Below are 21,522 nucleotides of genomic sequence, written 5' to 3'. Positions count from 1 at the left end.
ATACCAGGTGAAAAAAGAAAACCTTATCATCAAAAGAGAAAAACAACTACCCAAAACAACACAAAATAGAAAACAAGCAAAACCAAACCAAGACAAAAAAGCCTTACAAACAGAAAACACAAAATGATAAAGCAAAAATAAGATTGATTGATATAACAAATACAGCACTTTCAAGTCCTAGGGACTGTTCAAAGTGCTTTACAAATATTAGCTGACTCAATCAAACATACAATTACCTCAATAAATGTGAATAGGTTAAATTCCTCAATTAAAAAAACCAGATTCTGATGTCTTAAGTTGTGTTAAAACAAGACAAGAGAGAAAGCAAGAGAAATAATACCTTTAAACAAAGTGACTAAAGTTTGTTAAAACAAAGAGCCAGGAAAATTACTTACCAAAATAAAACAAGACAAAGTAAGCAGGGATGGCAATATTACTATTGAACAAACTAAAATTCAAATTGAACAGGATTAAATGGAATGTTAAAAAATTACATATATGTAAATATATGTCCTTATAATATATATTTATTATATTTCGTATTTTTAAAATATAAAAATTTATAATATTTTAATTTTTTAAATACAAAATATAATGACAAATCTGTAAATTTATAAAGAGCTTTAAGAGTACTAGCTTATGAGCCTCAGGATAATATCAAACATGTTAATTCAAAACTATTAGAAATGTCAGGATTTGAATTGATTCATGGGGTTGCAAAGGGAAGGAGACATTTTTGGCAAAAAGAAATTACCCTACCTGGTCAGCGAGGCCACTGGTGAGGCCACTTTGACTAAAACTGAGGGTCTGTGGAGGAGGCTAAGGAAGAAATAAGATTAGAAAGGTGGAACAGTTCTAGATTTTACCTCCAGAAAAGGTGATGAGGAGCAAGAGAGAGATGTGATTACAGGTGTCCTTTAGAAAGGTAAATCAGGGCCGGGCACAGTGGCTCACACCTGTAATCCCAGCACTTTGGGAGGCTGAGGCGGGTGGACCTTGAGGTCAGGAGTTCAAGATCAGTCTGACCAAGATGGTGAAACCCCGTCTCTACTAAAAATACAAAAATTAGCCTGGCGTGGGGGTGGGTGCCTGTAATCCCAGCTACTCAGAAGGCTGAGGCAGAGAATTGCTTGAAACCAGGAAGCGGAGGTTGCAGTGAGCTAAGATCGCGCCACTGCACTCCAGCCGGGGTGACAAAGCAAGACTTCATCTCAAAAAAAAAAAAAAAGAAAAGAAAAGAAAGACAAATCAGGCAGCAGCATGCAAAGCTGGCTGGAGAAGAAATGGAGTATTGGCAACACAGGCAGAAGTACATATTCACTATTAGTAAATCAGTAGTACATTTCCACATTACCCTTATGCTCTTAGTCTATCAGAAATAAGTATTTGGAAGTTGAGTTCAATAATATGAAAGTCTTCTGAAAACTGAGGTGCTATAAATATGTAATATTAATATTAATTATTCTCATTCATTCTATAGTATTATATTTAAATACTTAGAGTCTCTAAATCATGATTGTAAATTGGTATCTATAATCCTTATCCTGTAGGTAACTGAAAGCTTTGAAGAACTTGATCAAAGTGAATTCTTTCACCAAAGATCTAAGAATAGCCAGAAGATGTTCAATTACAGAGGCAGTCCAGGCATATCTGCTTTTCCTCCCCTTTCTCTCTTTGCACTGTATCCTGCTCTACCTTATACAGAGAGTTAGGATATGGAAATTTTGGAAGGGTCCTATTAGCTACAAGGACATAGCCTCCTATGGGAGAATCTGTCTTTTTCAGGATATTAAATCAGTTTTATAATTTTAAGAAAATTTTTGATACCTACATTTTTAAGGAAATGTAATTCTTGATTCTGCCTAGGCTATGCACAGGAGCAGGCCCATGGAGAATGGATTTTCCTGGTTTTAGGAACTGTTGTTAGTGATGCAGTCTCCCAATCACCTGCATCAATGAAGGGGAGCCAAAATGGAGATAATCCCAATGGTAGATCATCCAAAAACACATGGCTCTTTAGTTTGGGAGTACATTCAATTACTTTCTTTTCTTGCAGCTAGGTCTTTTTAAATCTGTATTCCCTAAGTTAATGCTAAAGTAATTTGCTATCCCTGACTACACACTAATTTATAATGGGAAGAATAGCCCAGGTGGGCTGGTTGGCAATGGTGCATCAGCCTGAGATTAACAATTTGCCACAAATAGTTACAAATGAGTAATTCAGAGCCAGATAATTGAGAATTCTTATATAGTATATATTTTGTCTTAGGAGGCCAACTGTAAAATTCCTTTGATTTCTATGATTCTACGTGCATGTGTGTGTGTAAGAGAGAGAAAGAGAGAAATTAAGAAGAATTTATGATAATTTTATGGTAATCCTTTAGCACTAAAAGAGAATTACTAAGGCCCTGCTTTTAGGAATTGAAGTAACTATCTTTAGCTGCATTCTAACTTTGAAAATGTGAGGATTTTGATTTTTTTTTTAATTCAACCATAATCTTTAAGTAAATGACTTTAATGTCACATAACAGAAAGGGAACATATAAAGATGAGGCTTTTCATTTCTCAACTACTTTCACCAAGAATTATAATTTTCAATGGGTAAACTTTGAGAGAAAATATACTATTAATCATTACACTTAAGAGTTTTATCAAAGCCTCAAACATTATCACTGGCAACAAAAGACTGAATATAAACATAGTTAATTATCTCTCTGGTTTTACCAAATACCATTCTGAGGTACTGAAGACACCTATTAAGATAGACATAATTAATATTGAAGAATGTGATTTATTTATATATTTTCTATAATACCTATAAAATAAATAAGTTAGGGGAAATCATAATCAAAATGTGTATTAAAATAACATTGTCGATCGCTATTGATATTTGGCAATAGCAGTCAATAAATTAAATAATTACAAGCTTGTCAAAACTTTGTATTGGAGATGATTGTCCTTTACCCAACTATCATTTCCTTGATGCCCACGCCCCTTCTTAGAGAGCATACCTGGCACTGCCTGGAAAGAGCACTAGAACACTGTGTCCTTGCCTATCTGAGAGTGTGAGCTCATCACACTGAAGCTGAGTCCATCACATTCTCTCTCCTGGTTTTGGATGTGCAGACTAGAAATACCATTTGTAATCAGAGGTGGGAACTGCTGTTTTAGGAACACTGGTAATGGGTATTTTTCCAAAGACAAAAGAATGAAACAGGTGCAGCAGAGACAAGGAACCAGGGGCCAGAGGAACAGGAAGAAGAAGAAAGTGAGAGTAAAAGAATTTTACTGATAATCTTCTGGTTCTATAAAATTCTTTAGTTCTTGCTAAAACTGGACACCTTGAGACGCTGTATCCTTACAATAAACTTCTCTGTAATTAGCCCAGCTTAAGTGGATTTCTTCTGGCAACTATGCATATGAAACTGCTCAACCGCTATGTTAATTTTCAAGACTTCTAAAGATGGCAACAACTTACATTTCCCTGCCAGAATTTTGGAGAGAGGCAAGCAAATCTGACATCAGAAATGTAGTTGTCTCACTTTTGGTTTAAATCCTGAATCAGTTTAGGGAAGCAGTGGGTGAAGATTATTTTTAAACAGCCCACAGTCAACTTATTCTACTCAAAAGTATGACCAAAACACTGAGGAGGCAGAACAGATAAAGAATTTTTATTTTCTGGTAAGTAGTGGTTATTTTGACATAAAATAATTATTAAATGAAAGTCCTTTGAACCATTGTGACGTGCATTGACAATTAGAGAAAGAGAGAGAGCGAGAGAGAGAATAGAGTGAGTATACATGTGGCCTACAGCATGAAAGGTAAATCAGCAGATTCTTGAATCAACCGTCTATTCTATTTCTATGATTATGTATTGGTTTAAAAAGACTCCTTCTTAGAAAAGGCAAGTGTTGACTAAGCTATGTGTGTCACAATAAAAGTCATAAAGCTTCTTTTTGGCCTGTTAAAACAAGGTTTAAGGAAAATGAGGAATAGTTCAAGCCAAGAACATCTGAGCAAATAATCAAATAAGAAAAACCATTAAAAGCTTGGGATGATATTAACAAACTGAGAAAAAACCACTGAGATAAGAATCTTGGGGGAAATAGAAAGCACAGTAAAAAAAAAAAAAAAAAAAAAAAAGATACCTGGGGAGAGAGTTAAGATGTGAAAAGACTCAGAAGACCTTCATTCTTACAGTAACATCAGAAAAGTCATAATATAAAATTATACTTACCTATGAGACAATAGAAAAGTGGTGGACAAAAGAAAACCTTGACAAACTAATTTTTAACAGAGCAAAACTTTTCATGGGTGAGCAGAAAGTGACAACATCCTCTAGGGTAAGTACTGTGTCTAGATACAGGCAGGCAGATGAGAATACATACCATAAACTTGATAACTTTATGATAAGTTTATCAGGTAAAAAGAGGCCAGCAGATCTATTGGCAATGGTAAAGGAAGGCAGGATGGACTGAGGTATGAAAGACCCCTTAAATGCAGCATATGTTTTCTTGGCATAATAATTCTCCCCATTCTCTTTTTCTACAATTTGTTGAGAAAAGCTGGGCATGCTGTATTAGGTAATAAGAACCGGGGTAAATAGTTTGTTAATTTTAGAATTTATGGTAATCTAGCCAGAAATTAGACTTTTTAATGTTTGCTGTAACTATAGATGCCAGAAGCTTCAAATTCCTCTGGCATCTTTGTTTTTGTCTCCCTTCTTAACTTTTGGCTTCCCTAGGTATTCCTCCTCAAAAAGAGTTGTGTTGTACAGCTCTTTCAGCTATAATCCCCTGTTATAATACCAGAGCCCTGCTGATGTGATGGTAAGCCATGGCAGATAAGGAGCATTCTATACTCTTCTAATTAAATCTCTATGTTTTATTGGTCCTGTGTCTTTTACAGTTTTTCTCCAGTGGTAAAGACATTTTTTCCCTCTCTTGCCTCCACTCATATCCCTGACTGCCCCAATCCCAATCTATTTTCTTAAAGCCTTGACCCTTGTTGACTATGTCTTTCCTCCTTACATGAGACAGGAAGACTGGAGGGAGCCTCAGTGGGAAGAATGTCCTTCCCCCAGTTGGGACAAAGTTCTGAAAGATTTGTTCACCATGGAGCATAGGCCATTGTTAGGGAGAGGTCTCTGGGTATATTTCCCATTGGGATATTTCTGGGTATATTTCTCACTCTTCCTCTTCTCTTCCAGAGATACCAAGGGATCTTCCTTCACTCTTCACTGTGAGAAACTGCTGAGGTCCCTGAAAACACAGTCTGTGAAAGTGTAGGGGCCACCTAAGACTGTGATTCCCAGGAGCTGCTCATTCGAGTCCATATTCAGCCTCCAACAATTTATCAAAATCACTGTGTAAAGGTTCCTTCTACTTTATGGCTTGAGTGCCTTCTGCTTCAGGTAAGAAGCTCTTGGCTATGTTTCTCTGGATGAACCTGTCTCCCCAGATTTTGGGGAGAAGGATTGCCCTATAATCTCAGTTCTCTGACGTGTCCAAGAAGAGTCATTGATTTTCAGTTTTCCAGCTTCTTCTTCTTGTAAGGATGAGGGTGATGACTCAGGCTGTTAACATGTCAGAATGAAAACTGGAAATCACATTTATATATTTTCATCCAACAACTACAAGATACACTTTCATTTCTAGTACACATGGAAGATAGACCATGGCAGTACATTTAAAGGATTGAAATAATACAGAGTATTTTCTACGATCAAAATAGAATTAAGTTAGAAATCAATAATAAAATTGATACATGAAAAATCTACAAGTATTTGGAAACTAACATTAACTTCTGAATAACCCATAAATCAAAGGAGAATCAAAGGGAAATTAGAAAACGTTCAAACTAAATTAAAAGGACACTACAACATATCAAAATGCGTGGAATAAAATAAAAGTACGGCAAAGGGAGTGTATTAGTTAACTATTATTGTATAATAACTTTGCCAAAAATACAGTTATTTAAAACAATATATAGTTATTATCTCACAGTTTCTGTGGGTCAGCAGTCTGGGCATGACATAGCTGGCCTCTGCTCCAGGGTGTCACAAGGCAGCAATTAAGGTGTTAGCCATGGCTGCTGTCTCAGCAAAAGATTTGACTGGAGAGGAATTTACTTCCAAACTCATGCAGTTTTTAGCAGGATTCAGGTCCTTCCCATAAAGAAAACTAAAGGCCCAGATGGTTTGCCTGGTAAATTATATCTTTAAAGGGGAAATAACGCCAATCTTACATAAGTCCTTTCAGAAAATGGATGAGAAAACAATACTTCCCAACTTTGTTGTGAAGCCAGAATAACCCCAAAACCAGAATTGGCAAGTACATTACAAGAGAAGAAATAACAGACCATTTTCCCTAATTACTACAGACGGAGAAGTAAGTTTTAGCAAAATGTTAACAATATAACTCTAGCAATGTGCACATAGGGTAATACAGCACAACCTAGTGGAGTTTATCCGAGGGATTCAAGGTCACTTTAAAGTAAAAGTATAATTTGTTACGAGGTGTGGTGGCTCACACCTGTAATCCCAGCACTTTGGGAGGCTGAGGCAGGAGGGTTGCTTGAGCCCAGGAGTTTGAGATCAGCCAGGGCAACATAGGGAGACCCCATTTCTACAAATAATTTAAAAATTAGTTGAGCATGGTGGCACACACCTGTAGTCTCAGCTACTCAGGAGGGTGAGGCAGGAGGAACACTTGAGCCCAGGAGTTCAAGGCTGCAGTGAGCCATGATCTCACTATTGCACTCCAGCCTGGGTGACAGACCAAGACTCTGTCTTGAAAAAAAAAAAAAACAAAATAGTTCATCACATTAACAGAATAAAGGAGAATTATCATGTAACCTTCTTCATAGATATAGAACAATAATTTAACAAAATTCAACTCCTTTGTAGTAAAATCTCTCAGGAAATATAAATAGAAGGAAACTTTAATAATCTGACATGAAAACTCTATGGCTACAAAAGACTTAATAGCGAAATTTTGGATACTATCTTTCTAAGTTCAGAAACAACAAAAAACAATTTGTTCTTATCACTCGCATTCAGCATCGCACTGAAAGTCTCAGCCAATACTACAACATGGCAAGAGAATAAAATAAAATGGATAAATATTGGGAAAGAATAGGTAAAACTCTTTATTCACAAATGATATGATTATGTACATAGAAAATGCAAAAGAATCTACAAACCTCTGCTAGCTCTCACAAGTGAAGTCAACAACACACAACTGGAAGGTAACATTTTAAAAATGCTGAATAGTAGCATCAAGAAACATAAAGTACCTAGGAATAAATTTAATGATAGATATACATGTTTGCTAGACTGACAACTATAAAACATTGATGAGAGAAAGAAAATCTAAATAAATGGAGAGCCATACCATTTTCACAGATTGAAAGATTCAATATTGTGAATATATCAATTATCCCTTGTATTCATTTCTTAAGGTTGTTTAACAATTTACCAAAAGTTTAGTCAGTTGAAATAATACAAACTCCTTATTTTATAGCTCTGTAGATCAAGGAGTCAGATGTGGGTCTCACTGGGCTAACATAAAGGTGTCAAGACTCTATTCCTTCTGGAGACTCTGGGGAAGAATCCATTTCCTTGTCTTTTCTATCTTCTAGAGGCCACCCACCCTCCTTGGCTCATGACCTCTTCCTCCATTTTGAAATGTCAACAACAGCATGTCAAGTTTTTTTTGTGTTGCATCTTTCTGACCTCCTTTTCTGCACCCCTTTTCCATAGTTAAGGACTGCTGTGATCACACTGGCCCCATCCTGATTAAGCCGGGATAGCCTCCCTATTTTAAGGTTAATTGGGTGGCAAACTTCAACTACATCTGCAACCCTAATTTCCCTTTGCTACATAGCCTAACGTATTTACAAGTTCCAAGGATTAGAATATGAACGTCTTTGGCAGGCGATGAGGGGAAGGGGAAAAATTATTCTGCCTGCCATTTTCCTCAAATGATCTGTAAATTCAATACAATTCCAACAAAATACTGACATGCCCTTTTGTAGACATTGACATGCTGATACTCAAATGTATAATGAATACTAAACAACTTAGAACACTTGACCCTTGCGCAACATGAGGGCTAGGGGCACCAACTCCCACGCACTTAAAAATTTGCATATAACTTTTGACTCTCCAAAAATTTAACTACTAACTGGAAGCCTTACTGATAACAGTCAATTAACACTTATTTTGTTAGTTATATATACTATAACAAACTGTATTCTTAAAATAAAGTAAGCTAGAGAAAAAATGCTATTAAGAAAATCATAAGGAAGAGGTAATACATTTACAGTGCACATGGTATTTATTGATACTGTAAGTTTGCATTTTCTGTTTACAAGATCAATTGTCTGTCTGAAATAGTGGGTGACCATAGCTGCAGACCTCAATCTATGGTACATATCAAGCAGTTCGGCTTTTTCTTGTAGTGTCATAATTTTTCTCTGCTTCTTGGGAGTGCTTCCAGCATCACTAGTGGCACTTTGTATGGTGTTACTCAAGGTCTATGCTGTTGCACTAAACTCATTGAAAAATATGCAAGAACTGAGAGAAATCACTTTCCACTGCAATATGCAATACACTAAAGAGACAAACTGCTCATGTGGAAATGATTAGCATCATGTGACATTTTAAGCGGATACTTGCAACATTTGAGCTCATGGAAACAGCAACAGGCAGTAGCTATGAAATTATGACAGTAGTACAATATGTACAACAGTGAATTTTATGTAGTTGTGATTCAATGCTGCATCTTTACATTTGTATACATTTCTCTGGACTGTGAGCAGCACCATCTATGATCTATAAATGCTTATATGCATAAGTTTTAATAAATTCTAACTTTCTATAAAATATCTATATATATTTTATGGTAGTAAAGGACAAAACAGCTTAGTATCTACATATGTTTTATGTATTCATGACATATCTAACTTTTTCTTAATTTTGGGGGCATTTCTAGGCTACGCAGTTCTTCTGTAAGTTTTTTCAAATTGTTGCAAATCACCAAAAAAAATTTCAATATATTTATTGAAAATGAATTCATGTTTAGGTGTACCTGTGCAGTTTAAATCCATGTTGTTCAAGCATCAAAGGTCCTAAAGAATCTTGAGAAGGATAACCAAATCTGGCAGGCATACACTACCTGATTGCAATATTGTCAATAAAGCCACAGTGATTAAGAGAATGTAGTACTGGTATCAGAATAGACTAATGGATCAATAACAAATGGTGCTGGAACATTTGGATATCCATATGGGAAAAAGAAGGACCGTGATGAATACTTCACATTCCCAACTCAATATGGATTGCACACTTAAATTTAAAAGCTACATTATAAAGTCCCTAGAAGGAGACACAGGAAAATCTCTTTGTGACCTTGTGATAGGCAAAGTTGTTGTAAAATATGAAAAGACCTAATTCTAAAGGAAAAAATTTGATAAGCTAATAAACTGGAAAAAATTTTTAAATTCTGCTTATCGAAAGACACTATAAAGAAAATGAAATCTGAATAAACTTGGGGAAAATATTTGCAATACATGTATCTAACCATCGCAAGTGCATGTTGCATCTCCAAGACCCCTCTCTACGACTACAGGATTATGCAATGAACTGCTTAGAAAATTGTTGGCTGACAGCTCTCAGTTGACAACCCTCTTCAAGAATTGCCTAGGTTGAAGATGTCACACCTCCTTTTGGGGGTAGTCCACCTCTAATGTCTTATTGACTCGAGTGTAAATGTTTGGTCCTACACTGCAACTTAGGAAAATTCTGAAGGCCCACCAGGTTCAGAATTTCCTATGTTGTGACTACACAGGTGGCCAGTTTCTCCCTTTAAAAATCTTCCTTCTTCCTACAGATGTTGATCCCAAGGGCACTCCCTAATACTTCTCATACATTTCCCTCTCCATCTGCTTCCTGAGAAACCCATTCTGACAAGCATTGACAAAAGACTTGTGTCCCTGATAGATAAATTACTCCTACAAATCAATAATTTTAAAATAAAACAACCAAAGTTTTAAAAATGGGCAAAATACTTAAATAAATACTTCACAATAAGGGATATACAAATGGTTAATAAACTCATGAAAAGATTGTCAATATTATTAATCACCAAGGAAACGCAAATCAAAACTACAATGAGAATACCCAAACATCCATTAGAATAACTGAAAAATAAAAGTGTTAACAATACCAAGTGTGGGAGATAACATGGAGCAATTGGATCTTTCATACATGGCTAATTGAATTGTGAATTGATGCAATCACTTTGGAAAGCTACTTGAATGTTTTACAATCTTCACAATATAGCTACCTCATAATCCAGCAATTCCACACTTAGATATTTACCTACCAGAAATGAAAACATATATCCACAAAAAGATTTAAACAAGGATGTTCATTACTGCTTCATTCATTAATTTAAAAATAACCAAATTAACCATCAACAAAAGGATAGATAAAGTAGTTGTGGCATTTTCATACAATGGAATACCACATAGCAATAAAAAGAAGGAACTACTAGTAGATGCAACAACATGAATGAATCTCAAAAACACTCTGTTGAGTGAAAGACGCTAGACCCCCCTATATGACATACTGTGTGTTCAATAATAGGCAAAATTAACATATGAAGGTAGAAATCAGAGCAGTGATTGTCTGAGGAGGAGGGGCTATAGACCTTGAAGAGAACTTTCCAGGGTAAGAATTTTCTAGGGTGATGGTAACGTTCTATAACTTGGTTGGAATATTGATTTACAGGGTCATATATTTGTCAAAATTCATCAAACTGTACACTTGAGATCTGTGCACTTTACTATCAGAGGGAAGATATTATTTGACAAAAGAATGTAAACAGAAAACTGCTAATAAAACATCAGTAAAACAGGAGAATACTGATGGGAGACATTCAGAGAAATATGCTCTGTTTCTTGGCCAGTTCCAAGGCTGGCTCCTAACATATCTGCTTTCCCTGGAGAGCCTGATAATAGATACTTGCTATGAAATTCAAGCACACATGAAAATTCAGAATATGTTCATCTTTATCAACAGTAATAGTTTTGAGGGCAAAACATGCAGTAAAGTGTAGCACTGCACTTAGAAGTGCCATACCCAGCCGCAAAATGCAGGGTTAAAGCCCAGCTCTGCCTCCGTTTATGAGATCTAGACAAGTTAGTTATCCTCTCAGCTGTAAAATGGGGATAATGATAATAATTGCATCCACTTAGTGGGGCCACCTTGAGGATTAAATGACTTAACACATGCAAACTTCCTAAAAAGTGTTTGCTGTAGAATAAGTGCTTGATAACTATTAATATCGTATGAATTCTAAAGTGCATCCTCATGCATGGATTTGCTATTGTGCAAGTTTAAAGATATCCAAGCACAAAAGGATACATAGATCTTTGAAAACTTGAATCTGTTTGTATATTCCTCTGAAAATGTCACTGGTACCGTTGTGGCAACCCAGCAGTGATGGTTTCTATTCAGGGAAGAGGCAGTTCTGAATTCAATAAGGTTTTTTGCAGGGAATCAAGAGGCTGTGGGTTCTGGTCAAGGTTTCACTGTAGTGTCTACCAAAGTGGGGTAGTAAAGGATCTATTGTGGCTAAAATCATTTCTTCCCACACCAGTGATTACAAAGTTAATAGCTACAGTTAATCGGCTGTAGCTGCAACCGTGGCTGCTTGTTTTCTTCAAATTATATAAACTACAACCAGCCAGAATACTAGTGAAATATTGAATAGTACATTTGCTTTTATTGGTTTATCCTTTATTCAATCAAAGTCTGTGAACATCTTCATTCCACTTCAGATTTTAGCAAAGATATCCATGAATTAGACCTCAAAATAACTACGTTTCTACAAACTAAATTGAGTTAGCCAGCTTATATTACCAGCAAGTTTTTTTAGTCTGAAATAAATATATGGTACCATCCCAAAAATCTGATGTAGCTCTCTTGAAAAAATTTGAATTTCCTAGTAGTATACAGCAATCCAGAGATGTTACTTACTGAAATAGATGCTGCTGTGTAATGTATCTTATTGAATCAGAATTATTTCCTAGTTGATTATCGGATGCATAAATCCAACCAAAATTATCACCTATCAACCTGAAAACATTAAACTTACAAAGCCAAATGGATCAGCTGGCAAATCATAAATATGGCCATGGCATCCGAGTACACATCAGCACTCTGTTGTCTTGAGTCTGGACTTGGGGGAAACGTTAACTCTTTCAGGTGCCCAGTAGAGTAGGGCAGCTGCATTCTCCTAGAAACAACTCCATATAATTAGGTTTAGGAAGCCAAACTGCCCTTCACATCTGAAAAGGCACCCTTCCAAGCAGTACATGGCAAAAAGTCTCCTTCAGTTTTCCTGTCCTCTCTCCCCAGGAGCCAGTGACCTCCAGAACTGTAGACAAAGCAGCTTTTGGTGCATTTAAAACAAACAAATAGCACAGGAAGGTGACCCAGTGTGATCAAGAGAATATTAGGCAGTTCTCACTGATCATAAGAATGTAAAGTTGAAACCTCATTAATATGCTGTTCCTGCTTTCCTCCTGAGAGAAAGTTGAATTTGGGGTTACCAGAAGGCAGAGCCATTTCAGGGTGAAGCAAAGTGGGCTTTTGCTTCATTTTGTTTTTGTTTTAGTTTTAGAGTGGCTTGTCGAGTCCTCTATCATTCCTCTCCTCTTTATGCCCTATTGTGATTTTCTTTGTCCTGTAAATAACACAGAGAGAGTAATGAAACATCTTACATATTTCTAGACACTTCTTTCAAATATGTTATTTTCCTCATAAGCATTCTCATATCTATCAGATCATGTTTCCTGCTTTTTAATTTGAAAACCAAGGTCACCAAGATGCCCATGATGAAACACTGCCCCATTCTATACTGAGTGTCTGTCTCCATTCTCTTATCATTAAGTGTAGCAGACATTTTGCTACGTTGGTATTCTCTGCCATTGTCTGCATGTTAGTTAACATTCTTTTGGTTCCAAGTGTTAGAAACAGTCTCTGGCTAAGTTAAGTTAAAAAGGTAACTTACTGAAAGGACGCTGAGGCAGCTCCCAATCTGAGGATGAGGGGAACAGCCAAGTCTGCTGGCTGAAACCTCAGCAGCAGGAATCTGTGGACTTTCTCTCTAGCGTGCTGCCTTTGACGTGCATCAGCCCTGAGTAATCCCATCTTTGTGAGTTTTGGTTCAAAATTCCAAATTGGAGATTCCAGAGAGAATCTGATTTGCTCAGTTCAGATCAGGTGTTCACTGCTGTGTCAATCAGCTAGTGACAGAGGTGAAAGCCCCTCAATAAGACATGACTGCTGTGGATCTCTCCTTTGCCTATCTGGGGCAGGTCCCCTTCAAGGAAAGTGACATCAACAGGCATTTAAGGTCAGGAACCCCTCTTTGTATATTGCTTTGAACAGAACCATGCCTGCGAAGCATTTCTTTAATACTTTGCCATAATACTTCCAACAATGGTTAGGGGTATCATCTCTTCATTCCAAAAGAAAGGCACATTTTTAAGTCTAAATGTTTCCATGGCTTTGAAAACATCATTTGGCTCATCTTAACATGGTCAAGATGAGAGTGCTGGGCTAATAATGGGTTACAATAGACCTACTGAGCATGCCTGACCAAGTTTTGAAAAAGAAAACTTCTATAATCAAGTAAGATACATCCACCTACCAAAAGACATAATTTAGGGTGGAAAAAAGAAGGGGTCTTTTAAAATGCCAACCGGTTAGTTTATGACCTCTATCAGTGCTGCAGTGATGGAAAAGGAAGGTGTCAAAAAAGTAAAATAGCTGATTTACTATCTACAAAAGATTAACAGCTTTGCTAGGCCTGGGTGATTATGGAAGTAGAGGCGAGTGAAATGTTCCCGTTGGAGACACACTGATGAAAGGGGGCTGGGTGAGCAGATTGCCCAGCTCATTTTTATTGTGAGGAAAAAGTTGCCATCCATCATGATTGAACTCATCATTCTAGGGAAGTGTTTGGAAATCCAGATTGTTTAAGGTTCATTTTCACAAACTGAGATAAACAAATTATTCTAGGACTAAATAATAAACAAATTTCTACTTTCTGCCTAAGTGAAGGATATCACTGACCATCAGTCTCCTTTGAGGATTTATTCAAGTCACCCTTTTTGGAGCAGGTGACACCAACATGCCCAGGAGGCTATAGTTTGATAAAGGCAAGCCTCAGTAGAGTTGATATGGCCAAACTGTGGGTCAAACCCAGGAAACGAGATGTTGGCCAGGACTGGACGCAAGCCAGTTTCAGAGCCAGAGTTACCTTTTCTGGGCTATCTGTCTGAACCCTGGGAGAGGCCATCTGGGAGTCGCAGCTTCTTCTGGTTGGAAGCAAGAGGTTGAGAATCGGCATCTGGGACAAGACCACCGTTCAACCCTCCCAACCAAGCCTAAGCCCAGAGCCAGAGCATGAGGCACTGAGCATAGGACAGTGTCTTCATACGTTCAGAACCCAAGGCCATTGACTGGAATAATCTGAGGAAGTCATAAATATGTAGCTAAATTTTAGCACATGTCAAAATAAAAAATAAGCAATGTTTTTCTACAGTCGTGAAAAAGAAAATCACATTCTTTATTAGTGTGCTGTCAAAACCTGTCAGTCTCATCTGGTTTCTAAGCATATAAGATACAGAATCTATTTTCCAACATCATATCCATCTTTCTTTTACCAATGACCCAGAGCATGACTTCATGTAATGGATTAGCCTTGCTCATGTTTACCCTGTACTCCTCAGGCCTCTGAAAAATATTCTATCCTGATAAGCTTGTATTAGGGTAGTGCTTGTAAACCCTATCAGACCTTTTTAGAACACATATTATATAATACCTTCTTTATTATCTTGAGATTAAAATCATAGATGGTATATCTTACCTTCAAACATAATGTTTTAAAAATCAATATAATGCCATAACTGTAATTTAAATAAGAAATAAAAGGAACATAATGTATAATAAAACAACATATATCAATATGGAGAAGCTCAGACATGACTTCATTAGAAGATAGAAAGAAGAAGTCAGATGTTTGTGCCTATATGTAGAATTACTATGATTGCAACAGCTAAAAATGCCAACAGACAGAGGTGCAGTGTTGGCAGCTCAAGTGCCCCAAGCAATATCGTTGCCAGTGATACAGTTTTCTGAAGTGGCTAACAACTCTTGGTTAAGTTCCCAACAAAGCCAAGTATAATCTTCCCTCCACTCACATGGTAGTTGCACTCGTGGAAAATTCAATATACATTTAAACTGTACCCAAAATAGTCGGTGTTTATACGAAAATCGAGTTAGGCTTTAAGCTTAGATAACTGCAAACAGGTTTTTCACCTACACTGCTGTCTTCTGGGACATTTAAAAGTCATGGCAATCGTGCATCAATTATTCACTGTGCAAGATCACCCCGCACATTGCAGTTCATAGAGAATCCTTGACACTTACCTAACTAATGGCAATTACAGCCCTCAAACACTGTGAGAATAAAAATGTCTCCCCCATATTTCCAAATGACCCTTGGGGAAGGTGTATCCCTGAGAGCCACTGTATTAGGGCATCTTACTACAACTCAAAATACAAGGATCATTTAATTAGCCCTTTTTGCAGTATGAAGATACTATATTGTTGAAAACCAAAGTCATGCACCAACCTATACAGGCCAGGCCTACCAGGTTTTAATCAAAAGCTCAGGATGGAAAGTGTTCACACCTTTTAGGTTACCTCATCCACTGGAGAGATTACAAACATGGTATCAAATCCTAATCTGCCCTATACCTGTGACCTTCTAGAATACTATGTGTCTGCAGAATAGACATTTAATATTAACTATCTGTGACTTATATATAATCTAAGTGTTAAGCCCTTTTCTAATGTATCTTACATTTTCTCACAGGAATTCATATAAGACAATGGACTGGTGAACTACTCCCAGGCAGTAGAACCATATCCTAATCAAGAACATTTGCTGCCTCCAGGCAAGGGGTCTTGGCAACACATGCCTAGTTAAATTTCAGAATTGCTATGACCCAGTGACTTCTCTTTGCCTCCTCTCTATAAATGAGAGTGTTGGTTTGGCTCATCCTTTCCCTGTATCACACTGAAGGAAGGTATTTATAAGTGGGGAGAGGGGATGGCGATAGCTTGTCTTTTTTGTTTATAGGTTTCCAGGTCAAGAGGCGTTGCACTTGAAGAGTGAAACCTCATCTGCAGTTGGACCTGATTTGGAGAATAAAATCATGGCCATCAAGTCTGCTGCCATAATAAGATGAGATTTTTTATGGACCTGAAAAGACTGTAGTAGATTTGCAAGGGAAAAGAAAAGAAAAGCCACAATTTCTTTGAATTTCCTCCCATTGCTATTTGGTCCTGTGACCTGCATTTGTCAATTGGACATTACCAAATGTGATGCAAAGAGACATTTGAAAAACATGCACATTGGGGTTCAGAATTGTTGCTTAGAAACTATGTAAGCAAGCTTGAACTAGCCTTTTAGAGGAAAAGAAGATGTGGAAGCAGGCCACGGCCACCCATCCCGCCCACAAGCGGATTGCAACCACATGAGTAAGCCTGGGTCAGACCAGCAGAACTGCCCAAAGGGCCAACTTACAGAATCATGAGCCAATCAATGATTGTTTTAATCAGTACGTTTTGGGGATTGGTTTATTTTATACATCCAACATTCACACATAAAGTTTTCAATCTTGCTAAGTTATCGGTTTCTGAAACTGCTTGAGAAAAAAGTAACTGCATGGTCCAGTACACCTACCTGACATTTTTAGGCAGTTTCTCTCACTTTAATTTTACCTTTGGCTTATGAAATCTTATATAATGGATCAGTTGTGCTCCATAAAAGCCTTGGAATTTTATCAAATTGCATGTTGTTAGTTGACCCCTGTGCATCTCTCTCCATTATCCTGGCCCACTGCGAGGTACGTGCGATTAAATGTCATTAACCAACCAGAACTAAAGAAGCTTCATAAATAGACATGCTAACCTTTGACCAAATGCAGTTCATAAACTCTTTCAGGAAATAAATGCTGGAGATTTCTTATGGCATTTCTGTTTCTGAGTTAAATTGGGACTATGTGGAGTGGAAAGGGTACTAAACTGGAGTTAAAAGGCCTAGCTTCTTGTTTAGATCCTTCCTTCTCCTTACTGGGAGATCTTGGAGTTCTTTAACCTCACTAAGCCTTGGTTTTCTCATCTGCTAATGGAAATGATGAAGCCTTCCCTGCCTACCCTCACAGGGTAGATGTGATGAATACATAAAGTAAATCCTTTGTTTACACATGTCAGCATCAGGTACTGTCTGGCCCATAGAGACCTTGCTTTTAAATATTTTTAATGATACTATTTCAGCTATACACAGTACTGTAGGAGGAAAGTCGTAGTGGCAGTGCTTACTGGAGAGAAGAGAACCCAGTCTGAAATGCTGTCAATGCAAAGCCATCCAGGTCTTGGTGCTGACTGTTAAGAAGGGGCCTGGACCCTCCTGATGGCTGGCCTCTGACCATGCTGTGGAAAGCCTTTCTAGCATGCGTGGCATTGACTCTTTAGATCAGGACTGAAATCCCCATTGCTATGCCTGCAAGATGCACCTCTGCCAGAACGATCCCTGTGCTCCTTACCTACACACCCCTAATAGTTGTGGGAGCCAGAGGACAAATGAAAATCCATATGCCTGATACCTAAATATTTAAAAGGATCAAGGAATCTAACAGAGCACTTAAATAAAATATATTATATTCTCATATCTTGACAAATACACTTCACGCTGACCTTGAAGGCTAGTTTTGAATTTAGAACTCCTCAGACTTCTCAGAGTCCCTTTCCAGTATATGGCAGGCCTTTCTTTTCCATCCCACAGTATGAGGGCATCAAGATCTCATGTGTGGACACCCCTGCCTCCGTGTCCAAGCTCCATCCACACTCCCCACAAATGTCTGTTGTTTTGGCCACCGATCAGGTTGAGGAGTACATTGGGGGAGCCTGGTCCACACTCAGAAGGACAGACCTGTGCAGAGGCTCATGCAAGAACTGAAAATTGGCTCAGGACCATTTGGGCAGAGACTTCCAGGGTCTTGGCTACTGGGGCATGGTCTGGAAGGGGAGGCATCCAGTGGCCAGTTTCCCTAGGTCCTGCAGGTTCCTCAGCTATTACTGGAAACCCTGAGGCCTCTAGTTTTCAGGTCCACTACTCCTCTCTGTCCAACTTCAAAAGCAAGCCATGACCCGAGAAGAGAATGGACTGGCAACCAAGGGTGACATTAAAAGATATTTTTAACTAGCATTGCATGAGTACCATCCAATCATCCAACCATTCTACCAGCAAAAATAGACACAGATGATGAGAAATTGCTATGGCCATAGTTCTACTTAGAACTGGCATTGCTCTACATCTGACATTTATCCTTGGCCTTCTCCCTCTCCCTGCTACCTTGGCAAAGTCCACACAACTGATATTCTGCCTCGGTTGACTTCCTGGGCTGGAACCCTTTCCTGATCCTTAGTGTCTTTGACTGGGGCAGGCTCTGATACTCTTCCAAGTTCTTCCCATCTCCTTTCCCCAGGGTGCTAAATCAGGAAGATGATCTTGATGCATAATGTCATTACCTGCCTATGATAAAACTGCTGCCTGGATCCCACTGCTACCCCCTACCCACTAGCAGGGGGATCATGGAATGCTGGGGTTATTCCTCCCCTTTATCCTATGGGCACTGGACAGCTGTTGAGCCATATAGATTGAATTTGACAAGATGCAAACACAGAGCAATAAGGAACAAGGGTGTGACAAGCAGGATCCTGTACTTCTGGTATCTGCGCTATTTCCAGCCTTGCTGATCCCTGGCTTCAGGTTCTGTGACCAGAGGCTCTTCTTCATCCCATGCCTCCAGCATGGAATTTCTGCATCTGGCATCTCCTGTTCCACTCTCTTTACACCCCAGTTGTCTCACCTGATTTGCTCTTTCCACTCCTCACTTCTAGCAGAAGCTGTTTCCTGACTTCCTTTTGGTCTGTGCTCCAGCACTGTCTCTCTCAGAGTACCTGGCTAGTCATCTCCCCCTCCAAGCTCAGTTGGCATTCCTGACACCCTCCATGGGGCAAACAGGCCCTTTTGTCCCAGGAAGTGCCACATAGACACCCTGGCCCTGGGTAGAAGTTCAAACAGAGGCCCACATACCATACATCTAAATATTTTAAAGTTATACATTAAGCCAACCAACTGTTAAATAAAACATGTCCTATTCTCCTACTTTGACAAATATACCTTCACAATGTCCTTGAGATCCAGATGGAAATTTTAATTTCTGGTACTCCTCAGAGTTTTATGCCAGAACATAGAGACAGTGAGAACCAGCCCCTAGTCTTTGGCCCCACCTTGCTGCACAACCCCCTTTTCTTTCTGACCTGGCTTTGCCCCACATGGTGAGGGCTTTGCAAGGACAAGTGTGCACTTCCCAGCCTTCACAGCCAAACTCCACCCACATTCCCTGAAGAGAGCTGATCCTGGCCACCCTGTCCTCAGAGTGACCAGCCCTGGAAGTGGGCCTGAGGCTACCAGGACAGGGAATTCTGGGGTCTTGGGTACCTGGAATGTGGTCTCAAAAGGAGGATATTGGCTTTGCGGTGGGGATGCTCCCTCAAGCTTCAGGCCCAGGGCAGGAGCTCCTCTTCCCTTGGCCTAAGGGCTGTTCTGAGAGAGAAGAAGAAATTTGGGTTTAGATGAGTCAAGTTGGAGGAGCTGGTGAGAAACCCATGTCGAGACGTCCTGCAGGCCTTGGGAAATGTCCATGTAAAGTTTGACCAAAGAACTACACACAGTAGAAACCTGAACATCATTGAGCTGGAGAAATGGGATTGCATGGGCTTTCCCATGCCAGCTGATAATGGTATAGAAGCAGCACAGCTTCTCAGTGCCTGAAATCACTGCTCCTCACAATGCAAAGGTTGTTGCCTCTCCCTGTTTTGGTAAGGATGTTTTAGTGAGATGTGGCTTTCCAGGGGTCATTAGGGACATGTGGAGGTGCCTAAGGTAGAGGTTGTATATAAGATAGATTAGGGTTGACAGTGAGTGCCAAAAGATATGACTTATAGTGGCAGTTCAGGCTGCAATGATTATGCTACAATCTCTAAGGATCCAGGCTCCCTGTATCTGAATAATAGTATTTTCCATCTATTCTGAATAATAGTTTCCACCTCACTGTTCAAGGTAGTTGCTCAAGCTCCAGTCATCACTTCCACATTCCAGCCAGCAGGAAAGAAGAACGAAGTACATACCTCTCCCTTGTTAAAAGAAAAACTGTAGTCAAATTAAATTTAAAAGAATTTAATTGAGCAAAGAACAATTTCTGAATTTGGCAGACTCCTGAGCCGGAGTAGGCTCAGAGACTCCACTGCAGTGCAGCCACATGGTAGGAGAAGACTTATGGACAGAAAAAGGAAAGTGATATACAGAAAACAGAAGTACAGAAACAGCCAGATTGGTTACCGCTCAGAGTTTGCCTTATTTGAACATGGTTTGAACAGCTGGCCACCTTTGATTGACCAAAACTTGGTGATTGGCACCAGAGTAGGTTACATTCTGTTTACAACTTTGTTTAGATTACAGTTCACAATGTATAGAGAAACTTTTAGGCTGAACTTAAAATATGTAAGGAGGTACCTTTAGGCTAACCTTGATTTAATACCTCTTAAGGCTATTTCTCAGAAATTTTACATGGCAGTTCTACTTTCATCTCATTGTCTAGAACTTAGATACATGACCACATCCAACCAGAAGAGGCTGAGAAATATAGAGTTTATTTCAGCCAACCAGAATCCACCCCCCACATTGCCAGCTAAAAATTAGGGTTTCTATTACTAAAGAAGTAGATAATGGGAACTTAGGGACAGTTATCTGACTTTGCCACAGGTTGGAAGAGCAGAGATGACAGAAAGAATTGCCTTAGCAACATGCTGTTTTGCTTCTGATGCTCCGAAGTCCTTGGTGGTATGGTCATCTTTAGGTCCTGGTCCTTCCACTGCTATTAGGAGAGTGTGGTCAAAGCCTCCCAGCTCCCCTAGAACCATTTCTTTTTGGGTAAAGCCTGGAACATCAGGATACTATCTAGATGCTGGGTGAGAGTCACGTCTTAATTTGTCCTTGCACAGCTCATCAAAGGCTATTTCTCTCTTTGAATAAGCCGTAGCTGTAGCCGTTATTATGCCCGGAAAGGCTGTGAAGTTTCCACGGATCAGCAGTTTTGGTAGTTGACTCTGCCTGATCAGATGTAGAGCAAATCATAAACTATTCAACATGTAAACACTGGAGGATGTGCTCTGCATGGGTAATGTACATGAAGTTTGGTTTGGCTCAGTGGCTCCTGTGAGGGCTTTAACCCAGCTGGGTGGAAGTGTGGTTCTAAAGCCTCCCAGCCCAATATGGCAAAGTTGGGGAGGGAGAGGATGTTGAATTGATG

The 21,522-nt window shown here is 38.9% G+C and overlaps 3 long non-coding RNA genes across 3 annotated transcripts in view; 1 reads left to right on the top strand and 2 right to left on the bottom strand.

Moving 5' to 3' along the window:
• The window catches only part of LOC116269182, a 102,150-nt gene extending 96,864 nt beyond the window's left edge, over window positions 1-5,286 (top strand). Inside the window, exon 3 of the long non-coding RNA XR_004176615.1 lies at window positions 5,210-5,286. This is a non-coding gene — a long non-coding RNA (uncharacterized LOC116269182). The remainder of the gene's footprint in view (window positions 1-5,209) is intronic.
• On the bottom strand, window positions 4,864-6,721 carry LOC108581382. Its single transcript, XR_001893518.3, has 2 exons — window positions 6,669-6,721; window positions 4,864-5,575 (listed from the first exon to the last, which is right to left on the bottom strand). It is a non-coding gene; the product is annotated as an uncharacterized LOC108581382 (long non-coding RNA).
• A 1,599-nt stretch (window positions 6,722-8,320) lies between these two features.
• The window catches only part of LOC103876428, a 42,600-nt gene continuing 29,398 nt past the window's right edge, over window positions 8,321-21,522 (bottom strand). Inside the window, exon 2 of the long non-coding RNA XR_001893516.3 lies at window positions 8,321-19,757. This is a non-coding gene — a long non-coding RNA (uncharacterized LOC103876428). The remainder of the gene's footprint in view (window positions 19,758-21,522) is intronic.

This window comes from Papio anubis, chromosome 10 (assembly GCF_008728515.1).
Source record: "Papio anubis isolate 15944 chromosome 10, Panubis1.0, whole genome shotgun sequence".
Lineage (NCBI taxonomy): Eukaryota > Metazoa > Chordata > Mammalia > Primates > Cercopithecidae > Papio > Papio anubis.
The sequence above is the reverse complement of the archived record's forward strand: the minus strand, read 5'-3'. Positions and strand labels throughout refer to the sequence as shown.